Genomic DNA, 19,386 nt, shown 5'->3' with positions numbered 1-19,386 from the left:
GCCCCTCGAACTTGCAGGTTCACAGCTGACAGCGTCTAGGCCAGGCAGCCTCCCCACGCATCATTCCAACATTTCAATAACTTCATGGGGATTTTCGTCCTCCTGAGGTGAGAGCTTGACAAGGCCTGTGTATCGGCCGCAGGGCATCCCCCGGAGCCAGCCCCTCCAAGAAGGGCCTTGACGGGCCTGTGGCTTCAGACCCTGGCCTCACTTGGACTGACGTACAGCGCCCGCGGGCAGCGCTCAAGGACAGAGCTGGGCGGAGGGACACCGGCCTCCCAGCTCACGGCCCGATGTAGTGTAAACATTTGGTAGAATCGCAGTGAAGCGGCCTGGGCGTTCCTCCAGGGAGGTTTTTAAACCACTAACCTAATCTATTTCTTACAGGTCTTAGCTTCTGACAGTGAGAAAAGGCAAAGGGAAAAAATAACAAATAACGAAAAGCACACAGATGTGAGTCTCCTGGTCTTGCTCACACAGGAGAGAAGGAACCCACCTCCTTCCTGGCTGTTTCCCGACCAAATGTGATTCAAACATCTCTCCTGATAACGCCGTTCCTGACAGATGTGGCAGCGGGGCCGGCGTGCTGCTCATGGCAACGGGGACCCTTGTCCCCAGGTCTCTGTCCTGTGCAGACGCCTCCAAACAGGAAGGCGGGGAATCCCCTGGCGGTCCCGCGGTCAGGATTCGGCCCCTGCAGGTGACCGGGCCTGCTCGGAGTCTGCACCTGCCCCCAGCCTGACACCACGCAAACGACCGAGGAGACCCCAGACACATCCAGGCCCCCTACCCGGGCACATCCAGCTGCCGGCGACCCCCGCACGTCACGTCCTACACCTGACCCTCAACCTGCTTCCCTGCCCCCGCCCCCCCACCCCACCCCCACTCCTTCCCCCCATAGCCCCCGCCCCCGCCGTTGCCGCCACCCCACCCAAAGCACGTCCCCCACCTCAGCTCCACCTGCCTAGCCTGAGCCCCTCCCTCATCCACTCACCAGCCCCCACCTCCCCACGGCCCCACATACGCTGCCCTCCCCGGGGGACCAGCCCGACAACCGATCAGCGCAGAGCGAATCAACCGGACCCCGTCCCTTGAACGTACCCACCAGCTCGCTCGACTTCTCTTCCCTCATCTCTGAACGGGCGCCGGAGACCTCGTGCACAACCAGCAGGGAAGCAAGCCCACCACCTGCGAACAATCATACTCAGGCCTCCGCCTCCGAACCTCTCACCTTTCTGCTCAGGGCGTACGCAGGTGGGGAGGGGGCGCAGGGTGGGGGTCCCAGCAGAGAGAGGACGAGCCCCGCTGACCACAGCCCAGGCCCAAGTGGGGCCGAGACCCTACTGTGACCAGGGCCCTCAATGCGGGTGGGGCCTGCTACAGGATGTGAAAAAGGTGCTGGGACTCCTGTGATTACGCTCGCCAAGGGCTTCACGCCGCCCACCTGAGCCTGGTTGAGCCGCCCACACACAAAGACTGCAGCCTCCACCTGTACTGCCCCGTGGGGCTAGCTGGGCGGGGCCTCACACCCACGGAGCTGAGAGATGTTGGTAAACAGGTGTGGCTCAAGCCGCAGAACTGTGGAAATCTGTTACACAGCCACAGAAATCTAATTCAGTCGCAAAGGAAGCATCAGCGAGTTCCATGAAGTAGAAATGTTATAGAACTGATCATAATGCAATAAGACCACAAGTTGTTAACAGTGTCAAAAAGCAGACAGAAAAAGACTTTCATGTAGAAAATTTTTTTTAAAACTATTAACTCTTGGATGAGTGGGGAAATACAACCAAAAGTATAGAATTTCTAAAAAAAAAATGACGTGAAAACACTACACATCAGAATCTATGAAATACATTTAAAGCACTAATCATAGAGCAATTCACAATATTAAACATTTTTATTTAAAAAGATGAAAACAAGTTAAATTCCCAACCCAAAAAAAGCTTAGAAAAAGAACTAAGTAAATCAATAGAGAGCATAAGAGAGGAAATAATAAAAATGAGAAGAGGTATTACAGGGTAAAAAACAGAAAAAACATAATTATGATTAGTAAACCAAAATCCTAATTTTTAAATTAACAGAATAGGTCATCCATTAGTTAACTTAATTGAGAAAAGAGAAGAAAACCAAAAAAAAAATAAGAAATAATAAGAGGAGGACTTCCCTGGTGGCGCAGTGGTTAAGAATCCACCTGCCAATGCAGGGGACACGGGTTCGAGCCCTGGTCTGGGAAGATCCCACCTGCCGTGGAGCAACTAAGTCTGTGCACCACAACTACTGAGCCTGCGCTCTAGAGCCCGTGAGCCACAACTACTGAGCCCACGTGCCACAACTACTGAAGCCCACGCGCCTAGAGCTCATGCTCCATAGCAAGAGAAGCCACTGCAATGAGAAGCCCACACACCGCAACGAAGAGTAGCCCCCGCTCACCGCAACTAGAGAAAGCCTGCGCACAGCAATGAAGACCCAACACAGCCAAAAATAAAAATTAAAATTAAAATTAATTAATTAATTTTTTAAAAACTGGCCCTGTTAGAGATGGAAAACTTAGACCTATTTCCATGGAAGAAATAAAGTTACCAGGAAACACTCAGCCCCCTGTCCCCCCAAAAAAGCAATAGGCGCAGGTAATTTCACAGATAAATTCTACCAAATCTTTAAGGACCAGATGGTCTTTTTTTTTTTTTTTGGAGTACAGTTGCTTTACAATGTTGTGTTAGTTTCTGCTGTACAGCAAAGTGAATCAGCTATACATATACATATATCCCCTCTTTTTTGGATTTCCTTCCCATTTAGGTCACCACAGAGCAAGGGACCAGATGGTCTTAAAGCTTTACAAATTATCCCACAGCATTGAAGACGAGGGGGAAACTTTTATATTCTTTTTCTAAAGCAAGAAGAACATTGGTAACCTAACTATAATAAAGACAGTATGAAAGAAGACATTTACAAACCAATATCACTTATGAATATTGATGCAAAAGCACTAACTAAAACATTGCCCATCAGAATACAACCCCATACGAGGAAAATAAGACACCACAGCCAAGGGGGATTTATCCCAAGACTCCAAAGTTGCTTCACTATCAGACATTCCAGACATAAAATTCACTATATTGACAGACTTCAGGAGAAAAATCATGATTCTCTCCATAGGTGCAAAAAAAGCCCTGACAAAATTTAATGCCCGTTCCTGATAAAAATATAAACAGTAAGGAAAATAGATATTGATAGATAGATACTTTCTTCACATAACAAAATATATATACCATTTCCTAAACCCGTCACCCCCCTGAACAAGAGATGCTACTGTCAACACTGTACAGAGGCATTAGCCACTGCAATCAGACAAGAAAAATCAGTGAGGATCATAAGAACTGGAAAAGAAATGAAACTTTCTCTATTTGCAGAGGCTATGATCGTCTACCTGGAAAACCCTAGAGCAATGCTGTGCAATTAAACTTTTTGTGATGATGGAATGTTCCACATCCTCCATGTCCAAAACAGGACCACCAGCCACATGCAGCTATTGAGCTTTGAAATAGGGCTCCTGTGACTGAGGAACTGAGTATTTGGTTTCATTTCATTTTATTTTATGTGCACACATATTTTTTTTTAACTTATTTATTTATCTTGGTTGCATTGGGTCTTCGTTGCTGTTCGCGGGCTTCCTCTAGTTGCAGCGAGTGGGGGTTACTCTTCATTGTGGTGTGCAGGCTTCTCACTGCAGTGGTTTCTCTTGTTGCGGAGCATGGGCTCTAGGTGCATGGGCTTCAGTAGTTGTGGCATGTGGGCTCAGTAGTTGTGGCTCACTGGCTCCAGAGCGCAGGCTCAGTAGTTGTGGTGCACGGCCTCAGTTGCTCCACAGCATGTGGGATCTTCCCAGACCAGGGCTCAAACCCGTGTCCCCTGCATTGGCAGGCAGATTCTTAACCACTGTACCACCAGGGAAGTCCCTGCACATATATTTTTATCAGCAATGGGCATTAAATTTTGTCAGGGCTTTTTTTGCACCTATGGAGAGAATCATGATTTTTCTCCTGAAATCTGTCAATATAGTGAATTTTATGTATAGAATTTCTGATAGTGATGCAACTTCGGAGTCTTGGGATAAATCCCCCTTGGTTGGGGTGTTTTATTTTCCTTATATAGGGTTGTATTCTGATGGCCAATGTTTTGGTTAGTGCTTTTGCATCAGTATTCAACAGCTACAAGTGACTATCACATTGGACAGCAGGTCTGGCCATAGAGAATCAATGGGGAAAACGGACTCAAACAATAAGCAAGTTCACAAAGGCATGAAATTATCACACACAAATCCAGAGCTTCATGTCCACACAAAATAACCAGTACAGAAACCCCCATCAACATCAGACACCAAGAAGATGAAACACTTTGGAATTAACCTAACAAGTGTGCAAAAGTCATTACTGGGACAATTAAAGAAATGTGAGTACAAATTGCAGATTAGAGAACACCTAGTATTGTATCGAGGTTAACATCCCGATTTTGACTTATGCTTCGGTCGTAGGAGAATGAACGCCCCATGTTTAGGAAACACACCCCTGGAATATTTAGGGTTGAGGGGGGCACCATTATGCAACTTAATCTCTGAAGACAAACACAGGAAACATTGACTTTTGGGTGATCTGGGAGAAAGGCATGCAGGATTCACTGACCTATTTTTGCAACTTTTCTCTAAATGTGAGATCATTTCACAATAAAAAGTTAAAGAACTGAATTATAAATGCCACGCTCTATGACCTGGCACTTCCTTGCAGGAACTTGGGTCACACTTGTGCCTGTGAGCACAGCTTCTACGAAGAGCTTCTCTGTTATGTACAGACTTTCTACTACCTTCTAACATCACTAAATTATGTGCGTCCACACGGCAACCACATGGCGGCTCCTTACATCCACCAAAGAAGGGCCAGGCAGATGGAGACAACCCCCCACACAAAGACCACAGAAGGTGCAGAAGGGTGTGTGTGTGTGGAGGGCTCTGTGCACACAGAATGTCCCCAGGACACCGAGAAACGCGGGGTGGCCATCTGTCAGGGAGGAACTTGGAGCACTGGGGTGGGGAAAAAATTCATGTTTCAGTACATATCCCTAAAAATTAAATATTTTAAAACTTAAATAATTTTGATACTGTCAAATACAAGATGGTACAGCCGGAACCCTGCTATGGGCTGAATTGTGTCCCCAAAAATAGATGTTGACATCCTGACCCACAACATCTCAGTATGGGACCTTGTCTGGAAACAGGGTCTTTGCAGATGTAGTTAGTTAAGATGAGGTCTTACTGGAGCAGGGCGGCCCTACTCCGCTAAGACTGGTGGCCTTCTAGGAGGAGGAGGCAAGACAGCCGTATGAAGACGGAGACCGATGGGGGATGCGTCCACAGGCCTGGACGCCAAGGGTTGCAGGCAGCACTAGACGCTGGAAGAGGCAGGAGAAGCCTCCCCTGGAGCCTCAGAGGGAGCGGCCTGATCTGACTTCTGGCCTCCAGGCAGTTAGGGGACGCACTTCTGTGGTTTGAAGCCCCAAGCCTGTGTGTTAGGCAGCCCTGGGAAAAGTAACACAGACTCTGAAAGCAAACAGGCCTGAGCCCAAGGTGCCAACATCAGCCCATCAGCCAGCCTGCAAGCTCCGGCCCAGGAGCAAGGACACCCCCTCCCTGGTCCATCCCTGTCACAGGATGTAGACTTGGCCCCACGGCTGTAGCCAGAAACCACCTCCGGCTTGTCAAGTGCAAACGTGGGCTCTTTCAAATGCTAATTGGGATGCGTAGGGGGCCCCCAAAAGGAAAAGAAATAATGGGCAAAGCAGGGCCCTAAAGGAGCTGTGAGGGGAGAGAAGGGACGGGAGGCAGACAGGAAGCAAGGACACGGCAGACAGGGGGTCTGCACACACTGTGCCGCGTCTGTGCGCCGCCCGAGGGGGTGAGGTCCAGACCAGAGAGTGGGGGGGACGGCGACAAACAGCCCAGCAGAAAGTCTAGTGACTGCAGTGTCCAGCACAGGTAGGAACTGAGCCGCACCGACGTTTGCAGGGCGACCCCAGGTGACCAGCACTGCTAAGCAGAGTTGTGTCCACCAAGAGAGGACTTTGTCAGCCCCGGGTGTCACTGGGGGCGTCCACTCACCGGAGGAGCCAGGCAGGGCCCCGCTTCACATGCAGATGCCAGATGCAGGAGCAGATGCCGCGGCCAGCACGCCTCACCCTGGTTCCACACATTAGTGTCCTAGCTGTGCCGACATGCTCACACACATACACACACGTGCACACGCACACCCCAGCTTTGAGGAGCCCTTCTGCCTCCTTATTCACTTACTCCTAGACCCGCTTTGCCCCTTCTAGATGGGATGGAACAAGGCAGGCATCCTCACCCGGGACAGGAGCCACAGAGCAGGCGTCCACGGCCGCAGGGCTGGGAGCGGTTACGCGCGGAGGACTGAGAACAGAGACGAGTGCTCTGAGCAGCAGGACGGGGGTTCCGCTGTTGAGGTAGCGAGTCTCTCACACGCAGAGGGAGAAATTCGAGGGAGGCTGTGGAGTTGGGTGGAATCGGGAGGCATATGGGTGTGAACTCACTTTCAATCCAAGTGTCTACAGACCAAAGTGCACAAACGTGTGTGTGCACGTTCACGTGTTCCTTAGCTCCGTCCAAGAGCACCTAGAGTACTTTCCAAATCCTACCTCTCACTGAAAGGCACCAGGCTCTGCAGAGTGGCCACGTCCAGGGCTGGGCGGGGACAGCAGAGCCTGAACACCTTCAGTCCAGAGAGTAAGGATAGACCCACAAGGAGGGGCTCCCACCGGCCAAGGCCCAGACTCTGGGGCAGGAGCATGAAATAGGACATCGAATGAATGAATGAATGGAGAGTCCGACGAGGAGCAAGACCTTTGGAGTTCTAAGGTTACGGCGGGGGAAAGAGGCATGGCGGACAGGGTGCTGATGGACCATCACAGTGAACGCTGCCAGAAACAAGCCACATGGAAATCACGCCCTCCCAATCCTGCATAGGTGCAAACGCGTGAACCCCCTGTCCTGAAGCAACATCAGACAGACCCAAACTGAGGTCCCCACGAGGCCATGGTCCCCGCTCTTCAAAAGCTGAAGGTCACCAAGTCCAGACAGAGGGGACGGAGATGTTCACATGCTGGCCTGTCCTCCAGGCCCACCATGCATCAAGACTGACACAGGGTCCACCCAGGTGGGCTTGGGGTGTGCTGACTTGTCATAGCATCTTCCCTTCCCAAAAGACCCTACAGCACAGATTAGCTTTTATGTTGAATTTGCTTTGGTTTTTCCCTAAGAACTTGGTGACCCTCCCTCAGCACAGAGACCATCCCAGAATCCAGGGGGCAGGACCCAGAGGAAAGACCTCAAGGACTTTTTGCTCCAGGCAAGACCTCTGCTCTCAGAGGGCAGGCGCGGGAGGTCTGCCTTCAGAGCAAGTTCCTCCCTCCCAGGGGTGCAGCCAGAGCCACAGCTCCGGGCCAGGGCCAGGGTCAGCTCTCAGGGAGAAGGCCCTTCCTCTCTCCCCAGCCATCTGACCTACCCCAAATGGGCACCCCTCACAGTGTTTTCTAGGAAGCCATTTCTCCATCCTCCAGCTGGTCCCCTGCGGCATCGAATGGGACCCCTGAGGCACTGTCACCCTCACTATGGCCGGGGGGGGGGGGGGGGTGGGGGGTGGGGGGGGGGGCGGGACAAGGAACCTGGTGTGCTTTCCGGGCCGGTGACAATGAAAGCAGACCTCCCCTAAACCAGACGGCCCGCTCGGCCCCTCTGCCTGAGGGGACTCACCCCACGTGGCCCAGGCTGGGGCTCCAGGCAGCAGCGCCTGCTGGTGGAGCCGCAGCTCCTCCTCCAGAGTGTGCCCCCCAGGCCCATCCTGCCTGCTCCGCACAGCTGCCTGGTGCAAGCTCGCTGCTTGTCTTCTCTGTGTGTATTTTCTCTGGAGCCCGACCCGTGGGCTTTTCTGCATTCTCTTTGAGATAAAAATCAAAAACAAATCTTTAAAGACCATCTCCAAAAACCACAGAATGGCCTGGAATTAAATAAAAATAAAGCTTGTGGTTTTCCTTTCAGGAACTTCCTGCTTATCTGAAATGCACAGAGTCAGCAGCACCTCGGAGCCCGGATGGAGGTTCCCAGGGCCTCAGCCTTGGGATGGGGTCAGCCCAGCAGGTGACTGGCCACGCTGTCCCGGTGTGCATCACGGGAGGGGGACAGTGGCCAGACCTGCTGGCCTAACGCCAATGTACACGTGTGTGCAGTCCACGTGGGGGCTAAAGAGTGTCCCCAAACATCCACATCCACCCTGATCTGTGCCCAGACTGTTCTGTGTTCTCTTATGAGATGGTCGGTCATGTGTGGGCACAGAAGAATAGCTCGGGAAGACAAAGTTTATTAGACTCAAGGGTCCTAGAGATGAGGCCACACATGCAGGGCCACGGGGAAGCACCCGAGTGGAAGCAGGAGCCAGGGGGAGGCCTAGGAGAGCCTTTATTAGTTCCGGGGGTGCTGGGGTTGTCCCCAGCTGTCTGGTCCCTCTTCCTGGGTGATTAAGGGCAAGGGGGAATGTTGGCACTGTGTGTGAGAGGTGGATAAGGAGGTGGTGTGGGGTCTGGAAGCAACGTTTCTTAAGATGTCAAGACATCACAAGATACAGAAAATTGTAAAACATGATGAATACAACCTGAATATCAGGTTATGACATTATTTGGAAATGGGGTCCTTGCAGACGTAATAAAGTGAAGGATCTTTAAGATGAGATCATCCTGGATCAGGGTGGCCCTCAATCCAACGACTGGAGTCCTGACAGAGGAGAAACCACGCGAAGATGGAGGCAGAGGCTGGAGTGACGCAGCCACAGCCCAGGGACACCTGGTGCCCCAGAGGCTGGACAAGCCCAGAAGGATCCTCCCCCTTCCAGCCCCCGAGAGCCTCCAGAGGCAGCGCAGCCCTGAGATACCTGAATCTCTGATTCAGGCTCCAGAATGCAAGAGAACCCCAGCTGGTGGTGATTTGTTGTTCCCTGAATCCGCGGTCCCAGAAACATTCCAAGGGATTTCGGCATCATCTTGAAACAGCCTTGAGAAACCAATAAAACTTTTGGTGGGTGCTGTTAGTCTGCCGAAACTGGCACCACAGAAGGAGAATCGGGAGGTTTTCACCTGGAAAGCCTGTCGTTTATGACCGGGTCCTTCTGACCGCGTCCCGCACCACAGGTTCCTCCCAGGCTCCAGGTAACACATACTAGGATCCGCCCACGTCTGAATACAGCACAAAAATCTCCCTTCCTGCAAGTGGAGAGCTTTCCCACACGATTCATTTTAAGATGCTGGGACACATGGGGGCGAGGCATCTGACACCTGCTCAAGATCTCTGCTGAATTCCACGTGGAATTTATGCGTATCTACTGATTGCCAGGAATAGATCTATCATACTAACGACTGCAGTCTTTAACAGCACTCACACACATCTAGTGGCAAGTAACAGAACTGCAAGAACACAGGTGAAAAGGAGAATCTGGCAGCTTTAGAAGCAGTCTTGTGCTCATCACAAAATTCCCACCTGTACTTGTCTCTCCCTACCCTGAAGATCACTCTCTTAGAATGTATATTCCACGCAGCCTTATCAACCAGGAAGACTTTGTCATACTTTCTGATCCACAGTTAGTAGTGTGAAATAAAAATAAGTTTTATTTTTAGAAAATTATCCAAATGCAAACCATAACATAAAATTTAATGTGATTTTTCTTTCAGGCCATATTGTCTCAAAATCCTGACACAGCCTCCTAGAGGTGGGGGCAGGGTACCCATCTGAAAATCACTCTTCTGGAAAAACTGACTTAATGATCATGAAAAGATATGGACTGCTTCACACACCTGCGTGTCATCCTTGCGCAGAGGCCGTGCTAACCTCTGTATCGTTCCAGTTTTAGTGCATGTGGTGCTGAAGCCAACACCATGTGGAATTTAAAGAAACCGACACTCGCATGAATAACGCCAATGTCCGCGCCCCCTGTAACCAACAACCGCCTTAGGGGGCTTCCTCAGTGGTGTTTCATCAGCTCCTCCAGACTGATCTAAGTCTTAGTTTTTGTGCAGAATAATCTTTCTTCCTTGTATTGATGCGGGAAGAAATAATAGTTGTTTTCACAATTCACCATCCATACACGGTAACAGAAGACAGTCGCCTATCAGAACACAGCTTTGCTAAAAGTGGCTGGTTGGGAGGCAAACTCCTAACTGTACTCGGACGGGACAGTGGGTTAACTTTGCCAAGAAGGAGAGTTTGAAAGAGAAAAGAAGAGACAGACAAGGAATCAGATTAATTTCTTCTGTGCAGCAAAATATTCTATCAGCTTACGGCTATAAAGTTCTAACAACTAACAAGTTTTACTGAAGAGAAGAAAGAAACCACACGCTGGCCAACATGGAGCCCAAGGCCCAAAGCTGTCTTAGACTTGAAGAGATTGGAGCAAAAGCAAAATCACTCGTGAAACAAAAGCAGAGAGGCTCAAAGGGAGCTGCACACATCAGTATTTTCAACGAATAAACATCCGCAGGCACCTGTTTGCTGGGAACCAAGAGAGAAGAGCAAAGACTTTAGAAAAAAGCGGGGAGTGAGGCGCAGGCCATGGGGACTAAAAGTCATCTAATTTTATCTGGCTTCTTTCCAACGGTAAAACCTAATCCATCATTTTCTCTGGGTGAAAGCTCTTAATGAAAATTTAGAGAGTGCAACTGAAATTTAGAATTCTCCAGGGATTCTGCTGGGAAGATGTCTAACAGCAACACAAAACTCACCGCAGCCAAACCTGCCAAGAGAACAGACCACGTGGGAAGCCGTGGGGCTGTAACATGGCTCCCGGACCTCCGTGCCCCTCGCCACCACAGGAAACATCTTCCTCCTGCCGGGGAGGAGGGGGTGGCTCCTCCAAGACCCCAGTTTACAGCTCTCAGCTCGTGAAACCCTGTGGGAAGGGCCAGATGGAGAGAGGCAGCCTCTCAGCACCACACACTTGCACCCTTGACACCATCCCCCACTGTCCTCACTCGGACGGACGGGGAAGGAGTCTCGCTGGTCTCCCTCGTGCAACCATCACACCTTCTAGTTCCAGACTTTTCCATCACCCAAAAATGAAACCCCACACCCATTAGCAGTCACTCCCCACCCCCTCCCCCCGCCCCTGGCACCCGCTGATCTGTTTCTGTCTCTCGATTTACCTGTTCTGGATGTTTCACACACAAGTGAACTCATGTCATGTATGTGGCCCTTTCTGTCTGGGCTCTTTCACTTAGAATAATGGTTTCAAGGTTCATCCGCATTGTAGTGGGTCAGCACTTCATTCCTTTTTACGGCTGGATGATGCCCCCTTGTACGGATGACCACATTCTGTTTATCCATCATTCGTCAATGGACACGGGCTGTTTCCACCTTACGGCTGCAGTGACTGTGCAGGAACGACCGTGGGCAGGCAGGTATCTGCTCAGGTGCCTGTTTTCAATTCTCTTGGGTGTGCACCCAGGAGTGGAGTTGCTGGGTCGCCTGGTAACTCTGTGCTTAACCTTCTGAGGACCCTCCAGACTGTTTCCAACAGCGGCTACATTGTTTTACATCCCCACCAGCCATGCACGAGGGTTCCAATTTCTCCACATCTATACCAGCACTTGTCATTTTGCATTTTTATTATAACCACCAGAGAGGGGGCAAATGGTATCTCGTGGTGGTTCTGATTTGCATTTTGCCAAGTATCTTTTCAGGTGCTTGTTGGCCATCTACCTATCTTCTCTGGGGAAGTGTTTGTGCATTTTTGAATGGGGTTGTCTTTCTCCTGTTTCCACTCGCCTTTCTGTAGCCCTGTATGTAGGAGGCTTGGGCGTGCAGGGTCCCGGTGCTCACGTGAGGCTCGCAAGGTCGTCCAGCATGCCCTCCAGTACACAGGCTGTGACCTTCGGTCAATGTTTGGAAACAGAGGGAGGGGTGATCTCAGCCTTTTAATGATCTCCTGGATGTTCCCTTGTTAAGGATCTTTGATCAAAGGACATTATCATCCAGTATATTTTATCTTTTATTTTCTCCTGGGAAGAAATGGATCCCAGTTATCCCAGAGCATAAGGAATGACCCAGAGGTCAGGTTGACACCTCAAGCCACGTAAGGTAAGACAGCAGCCAGGGCTTCCACACCATTGAAACCCGAGCCCACTGCCACCTTCAATCCCGGAGAGGGTTTGAAGAACCAAAATTCAACTGAAAAAGCCAGAAAACACGTAGCGATACCAGATGTCACCATTAAGCTTACAATAGTGACAATTTTTCTACCACTTCAAAGTTGTGTCACCACGTCCATTCCCTGCACCACGAGCTCAGTATCCCCTTAATTTTCTGCCTTTGATAAACAGGCAATTCGGATTTGTTTCCACAAAAGCAGGGCCCACATAATTCTCAACAGATGTACTCCAAGCACACGCGATGCTAGAGAGCCGTGTTAAAGCATTTTGCATCTTAACTCTCTTACGTTCTGGAGCGTCTCGCCCTGAAAAACCAGCATGATTTAAGGGAGCTCCCCGAAAAGCAGAAAATATGTTCTTCTGTATCTACATGAAAATACGGGTATGACCTCTCACACTTGCAACCTGAACATTAGGTTTCCAATGATAAACATTCTAAATCATCTCAGCAAACCTCCACCCGGCACATCTGCACCTGGTTAGGGTGTGGCTTCCAGAAGGAGGGGCAGACGTCCTGCACGCAGGTTGCTCCCAGCTCCTCCTGAGGGCAGAGGTCACCAGAGCTGGCTGAGGCCCAGTGGCTCCTGTTGGTTCAGGTGATGGAGCCAATGGACTCGTGGTTCGCTCTGAGCGCCAAGGAGATGACAAGTTCAGGGTACGGTGGTAGCACACAGCAAATCCCCCTTTTGTTTCCTATGTGGGACATTTTGAACCGAATTTAAACCAAACACAGGAAAAAGCTAAAAATTTTTTCAGTTTTCTGGCACGTGTAGCCCCCAAGATGATGACGCATCGCCCGCCCTGTAGAAGGCATGCCCCTCCCTTCTCTACAACCCTTGCCTGTCTTCGCTGGGACCTCTCTTCTCACTCACCTTCCTGCCTGACAATGTTTTGTTTCTGATGAAAAGCCATCATTTGTCTGCCTAGGGGATCAATCTCCATCTTCCCACTCATTCTGGTGAGTTTTTGAGGGTGATGTCACACATAAGGGGAGGAGGGGCAGTCCCGGCTCCTGCCCTCACATCCCCATGCCCCCCCCACCCCCATCGCCTCACCCCACCTCCATGTCTGGCCAAGTTACGGAGCCTCTGTGGTGAAGGAGGCTGTAGGGTAGGAAATACCTTTTCCTTTACCCTCTCACATTCAGTGACTGAGGTGTGTGGACTAAACTGACAACAGATTTAACAGAAGAAAAAAGTTCATTCGTATGCACATGGGAGCCAAGAAAAGTAGCTGGCTCAGTAAATGGTTTCAATTAGATGCTTATATACCTAATTTAATAGGGGAAAGGGAGCCGGGAGAAAAGCCTTCCTACAGGAAAAACAAGTCTCTTTAGGAAAGACAAACGGGTTTTAAGAGAACAATCGAAACATAAGAAGGTATGTGATAATGTCCCCGAGAAGGAACTTGGGATAGGATTTATTCACAGTATCCCCCCTGGGAGCAGACAGGCCCGACACAAGGAATTTACGGCAGCCTTATTTCCCAGAAGTTGCTCTTATTCAGATGAGGGACGCACCAAAAAGGCCTCTTTCTGCATCTATTGATTCTCGAATGCCTTCAGGTCAAAATAAACCTCACGCCAAGGTGCTATATTGTGGCGTGGCATATCCTGATCCCCTTCACGGCCCTTAACCACACGTTTGCCCTGTCACCCAGCGCTGACCAAGTCCCCGGGGTCAGCAGGACTCGCTGCTGCACAGGCTCCATCTGCTCTTTCCTCCAAGACGAGGCCCAGCAGATCTTTTAAGGGCCACTCAATCTCCCACATGAGGGTGATTAAAACACCCAGTGAAGAAGGAACCAAGAAGGGAGTGTGAACCCCACGGCAGCCTGGGAGCCCACTGTGGAGCAGAGGAGAGGAACCGTGTCGGGTCCTCACTCCAGGAAGCCGGTGACAGAGGTGAGGAAGCGGGTGGCTGGACATGCCAGAGCCTCCCCCAACCCAGGCCGAGCCAGTGGCCCACGGTCCACGATACCCTAAGTACAGGTCACAAGAACACCCTCTGACAGAGACCCTCCAGCTGGCTGCTTCCTGGAACCCTGGCCATACCGATGCTGCTGAGCGGCTCGGATAAGCGTCCTGCTCACATGCACTGCCTCCCCGTCACCTCCAGCATCCCGTCTCTCCAGGGTTTACTCTTCCAGTGAAACCATGGTTGTGTTTAGAGCCTCTGATAAAGTTTTGCGACAATAACAAAAGACAAGATTTCTGTCCTGATACATCAGATATCCTTCCACTTGGAATAAGATGAATAAATTCCCCTCCCCTTCCAAAAAAAAATAAAAACACAAGCATTCTTAAACTCCTACACAAGACATGTGCTTGGAAATGCCTGAGACCCAAATATTTTGTCAATTCAGTATGTACTGGGGCACCAAAAAAGACCAAGCAGCGAGTCCTTTTATGATCCTCTAAATTAAGTTTTGACTTTTGAGTTTACACACATCTTGTTTGTTTTTACACAGGACCCACGATATTCCTTCATATGTGTTTCTTTTCTAATACGAGAAAAACTAAGGAGATGAAATGGAATGTTATTACATTACAGTCCCACATGTTTCCACAGTCAAAGTCAGGTGGTTGGAAAGAATGGAGCTAGAACTGGTTCTATGGGATGGCGATCTGGCATCCTCTAGATGAGTCCCGGCAGTTAGCAGTAGCTCCAGGACCTGGTTCAGTCAAGGCTGAAAGGTCCATCATCATCATCATCATCACCGACATCATCATCACCATCACCAAAATCATTATCACCATCATCATCACCAATATCATCATCACCACTATCAGCACCATCATCATCACCATCATGATCATCATCACCACCATCATCATCATCATCACTATCATCACCACCATCATCACCAACACCACCATGATCATCACCACCATCATCACCATCATCATCATCACCATCATCAACACCACCATCATCATCGTCATCACCACCATCATCAGAATGACCTTGGGGTGACACTTACACAGCACTGACCATTAGCCCCTTCCATGATTTAATTTATCTAATCCTCACACCCTGTGGGGTTAACCCCAGTTCACAAGTGAGGAAACGAGGGCACAGAGAAGTTGAAGCCACACAGCCAGGAGGGAACAACACCAGAATGTGAACCCCAGCAGTCTGGCTCCAAAATAAGGCCCATCCCTGAAACACCAGACCATTTGTGAGCCCAAATCCCAGGGCACAGAAGGCTCCTGGGAGCATGGTCAGCAGGGGGCCATCCTGCTTTCCTTTCTCTTACCTCCCTCTGTTTCTGACACAGCGAGCTCTGAGCTCTCCAGCAGTGAAATGGGGTAGCCTGTGTCATGCACAACCAAAGCACCGCTGACCCTCACTAGGGAGGGAGAAATGAGGCGTGTGGATATTGAAATGGGAAGGTCTGGCTGTTCACCCATGGCTGAAGCAATCCAGATGAGCCCAACTCAACACCTGGTTTGCTCTTCTGAAGACAAACAACAAAAAGTTCAATTTCTGGGGGGCAGGGCTGGTTCTGTTTCTGCTTTAAATGCTAAGCAGATTCCTCGGCTGGGGAGGCCACGGGGCGAAGAGGTGCACACAGGTGGAGGGTCTGGAAGAAGCCGTGAGCCAACAGAAAAGAAGGGTCAGGAGACCGTCTCTCAAAGGCAGCAAGAACCTCTGCGACCACATCCTGCTGCCCGGGGCGGGGCTGCCTCGGCGGGTCCTGCAGGTGGGAAGACTGCCCATCAGCTGTGCCTGAGGGACAACAAGAAACAGAGGCTCGTTAAGAACATTTATGAAAAGCCAGGAGCCTCGATCCTCACTCAGCATCCTCATTCATTAAGGACACGTCAGCGGAGAGTGGAGCCAAACATTCTTTTTCTAGGAAGGAAACAGGCTTTTCCACAAACCAGTTGTCACCAGGACAATGAGGGGTAAGGCCCAGACTGCCATACGGTTCCAGGCTGCTCCCACCTTCCCAGTGCTGGGAAGGTGACAGGGACAGCCTGGAGTGGGCCCCCCACCTCCCAATCCAGCCCAATCCACTCAGCCCAGAGTATCCGCCAGCCCCTACAGTCACCACCTCGTCAGGGCACACACCCGTGCTCCCCATCACCCCTCCTGCCTGCTCCCTGGGTAGCCTGGCCCTCAGCAGGAGCTGGTCACCCATGACTAGCACCATCGGGGGCCTCAGAGCCTCATGGGGATCCTGAGGGGCAAAGCAGGTGAAAGCAGTGGCTCAAGGCCCCGAGGCCAGAGTGAGGCCTCCCAGAAAAGCCAAAGGGGGAGTCTGAGGAGATGACAGCCTGAACTCACAATCCCATTAGCTCACCTGAGAGCAAGCCCAGCGGGGAGACAGCAGGCTGGTTGCCCACTGGATCCAGGGAATGTGGGCTGAGCTGGGAGGACATGTGCTCCCCGGACAGAGCTCAGCCACCAGGACCAAGGAGTCCCTCACCAAAGCAGAGCCTCGGCTGCCCCTGAGATGAGGCCTCAGACCGGAGGGGCTGCAGGGCTCCTCACCAGGTGCTCCCACCAGATGCTCCACCAGATGCTCAAGGGTATTGGGCCTCCATCTCCCTCAGCCCCGCTTTGCTGTTGCTGCTTCTATGACACCACATGCTCTCTTGGCCCCGGGCTGCCATCCCCTCAGGCTCTCGCCCCTTCCCTCTCTCTTTCTCCCTTTGAGGAGGACAGGAAGGACCCTGTTCAGTGCCTCCAGCCCCTCTCAGTCCTAGGGGAGGGAAGCAGGACATACAGAAAGGTCGTGGTCCGAGGAGCAGTCACCATCTCTCTGCCTAACCATGAGAAAAACATCTGACAAACCCCAGTTGAGGGGTACCCTACGAAATCCCTGACCAGCACACCTCAGAATGGTCAAGGCCATCAAAACTAAGCCAGAGACCCTATCCCAGAGGAGCCCAGGAGATGTGAGGACCACACATCACGGGGGCCTGGCACAGGAAGAGGATGCTACTGAACACCGTGTTGGTGTTGGTTCATAACTGTGATGAGCGCGCCTCACGAGCGCAAAGGTTAGTGACGGGGGCTGCGCAGGGCAGGGGACACACAGGGACTCTGTCCTTTCTGCTCAGTTTTTCTGTAAACCTAAATCTGCTCTAAAAAAGTTTTAATTAAGTTTATAATTAATTTTTTTTAACTAGCAAGATGTCCCCACAATCACAGCAGCCCAGTCTCTCCATAGACCCCGAAAGGTGAAAGGACCAGGACCCTCACGATCACCCAGTCTCTGACACACATGGTGTCCTCTGGGAATCTCATATATCTGGGCCTCAGCAAGACTGACAGGCAGAGTAACCTTGATTACAAATCAGATTTCCACAAGCTCATTTCTCCTCATAAAATTATACTAAATATTTTATGACTGACCCTCCTTATCTTCAACAAGAGGAATCAAAAAGCAGCAAATCAATGGGGACAGAACACCAGAAAGGGCGTGAGTCAACTATACGTGGTTCACGAGGTGGGTCCAGGGTCATAGGGCTGCAAAGAACTATATGTTCTCACCCCTGACCTCTTGAAAGGGTACAGTGGGATATTCCAGAGGCTATGTACCTGACAGGCAAAGTCGGAACCGGCTCAGCAGAAGCAGAGCCAAGAATGCAGCTCCTTTAAGAGATCTGGGGCTTCCCTGGTGGCGCAGTGGTTGAGAGTCTGCCTGCCAATTCAGGGGACACGGGTTCGAGCCCTGGTCTGGGAAGATCCCACATGCCGTGGAGCAACTAGGCCCATGAGCCACAACTACTGAGCCTGCGCGTCTGGAGCTTGTGCTCCGCAACGAGAGAGGCTGCGACAGTGAGAGGCCCGCGCACCGCGATGAAGAGTGACCCCCACTCACCGCAACTAGAGAAAGCCCTCGCACAGAAACAAAGACCCAACACAGCCAAAAATAATAAAAATTAATTAATTAATTATTATTTTTTTAAAAAGAGATCTGCACAAACGTAAAACGATGGGAAAATAATGCTGTTTTTCTTTAAAACGTGATATTTACATGTAGTGGATTTATTAAGGAGAGTTAAGGGGTCCTGAGACCGAATTTGAAAGCTAGGTCCGGTGTTTGCAACGTAGGGAGGTGATTGCATGGGCCTGTGGCTCCACCTAGTGCCAGGCAGGGGACACGGGTGGGCCAGCCAGCTAACCGAGGATGGAGCCGCCTGACACCACCACACAAAGTCGTGGAGATTCAGGAGGTGTCTTTTTGGGATTTGGGTGAATGTAACATGAAACTCTGTCCTGGCAGGGCTGCTGGGACCCTCCTCCGAGATGCAGCTCCACAGACCTCGGCACAAGACCGGCTCAGAGCCTCCAGACACCACGGGGAGCACTCTCACCATGCCATTGATGCATGTGCCCGTTAGAGATGGAGCCCCAGAAGGTGGGACTTCGCTACCTGCACAACCCAGGCCCTGCCCAGGACCAGGCCACGGGGCTCAAGGAGGGAGGGGCTGTGGAGGAACAAGGAGAGGCAGCCTCCAAGTTAGAACTCAGGGACTCACCAACGTAGGGTGGAAGTGGGGCCCCCGTGGGTGTTGAGCAGCCACCCTAGCCTCCACCCCCCAGACGCCACAACTACTCCCAGTGGGAACCGCCATCTACACCCTAGCAGATGGTGGTGGGGCAAGATTGGATGTGGATCCCAGGAGACCAGCTTCACAGGTGTGCAAAAGGTCACGGCTCCTTTGCTGTGCCTTGATTCACCAAATTTTGTCTCCAACACGCCCCTCCCCCTCCCTGCAATCCTGCCCTACTTGCTGTCCAAGCCACAGGCCACCGGGACAGCGCCCCAAGTCCTTAACTGACTCATGCTGGAATACAAGCTTTGTCCACTGTCACCTGTCTTCCCAGCCTGTAAGTTTTACACAAAACTGCCTGGTGTCCACTCCATGACACACCTCAAAACGCACCTGGAACAATAATTAAGTGGCTAGCTCAGGTTTCCAGAACAGCCCTTTAGGAGGGAGGGAGGGTGTCCCTCAAGAGGGGCAACGTGGGGAGGGGAGACTTGAGAGGGAGGACCTGAGGAATGGTCCTGAGAGGGGGGGACCAGCGAGGGGGGACATGGTTCGGGAGACATGGGTGGGGGGACCTGAGAGGGAGGACCTGAGAGGAGGGACCTGAGACAGGGGAACCTGAG

General features: G+C 51.2%; 1 non-coding gene across 1 annotated transcript; it reads right to left on the bottom strand.

Annotated features, from left to right (window-relative positions):
• Positions 1-9,879: 9,879 nt before the first annotated feature.
• Positions 9,880-9,983, bottom strand: LOC118882156. Its single transcript, XR_005016705.1, has one exon. It is a non-coding gene; the product is annotated as a U6 spliceosomal RNA (small nuclear RNA).
• Positions 9,984-19,386: the final 9,403 nt, after the last annotated feature.

This window comes from Balaenoptera musculus, chromosome 15, assembly GCF_009873245.2.
Source record: "Balaenoptera musculus isolate JJ_BM4_2016_0621 chromosome 15, mBalMus1.pri.v3, whole genome shotgun sequence".
Taxonomy (NCBI): Eukaryota; Metazoa; Chordata; class Mammalia; order Artiodactyla; family Balaenopteridae; genus Balaenoptera; species Balaenoptera musculus.
The sequence above is the reverse complement of the archived record's forward strand: the minus strand, read 5'-3'. Positions and strand labels throughout refer to the sequence as shown.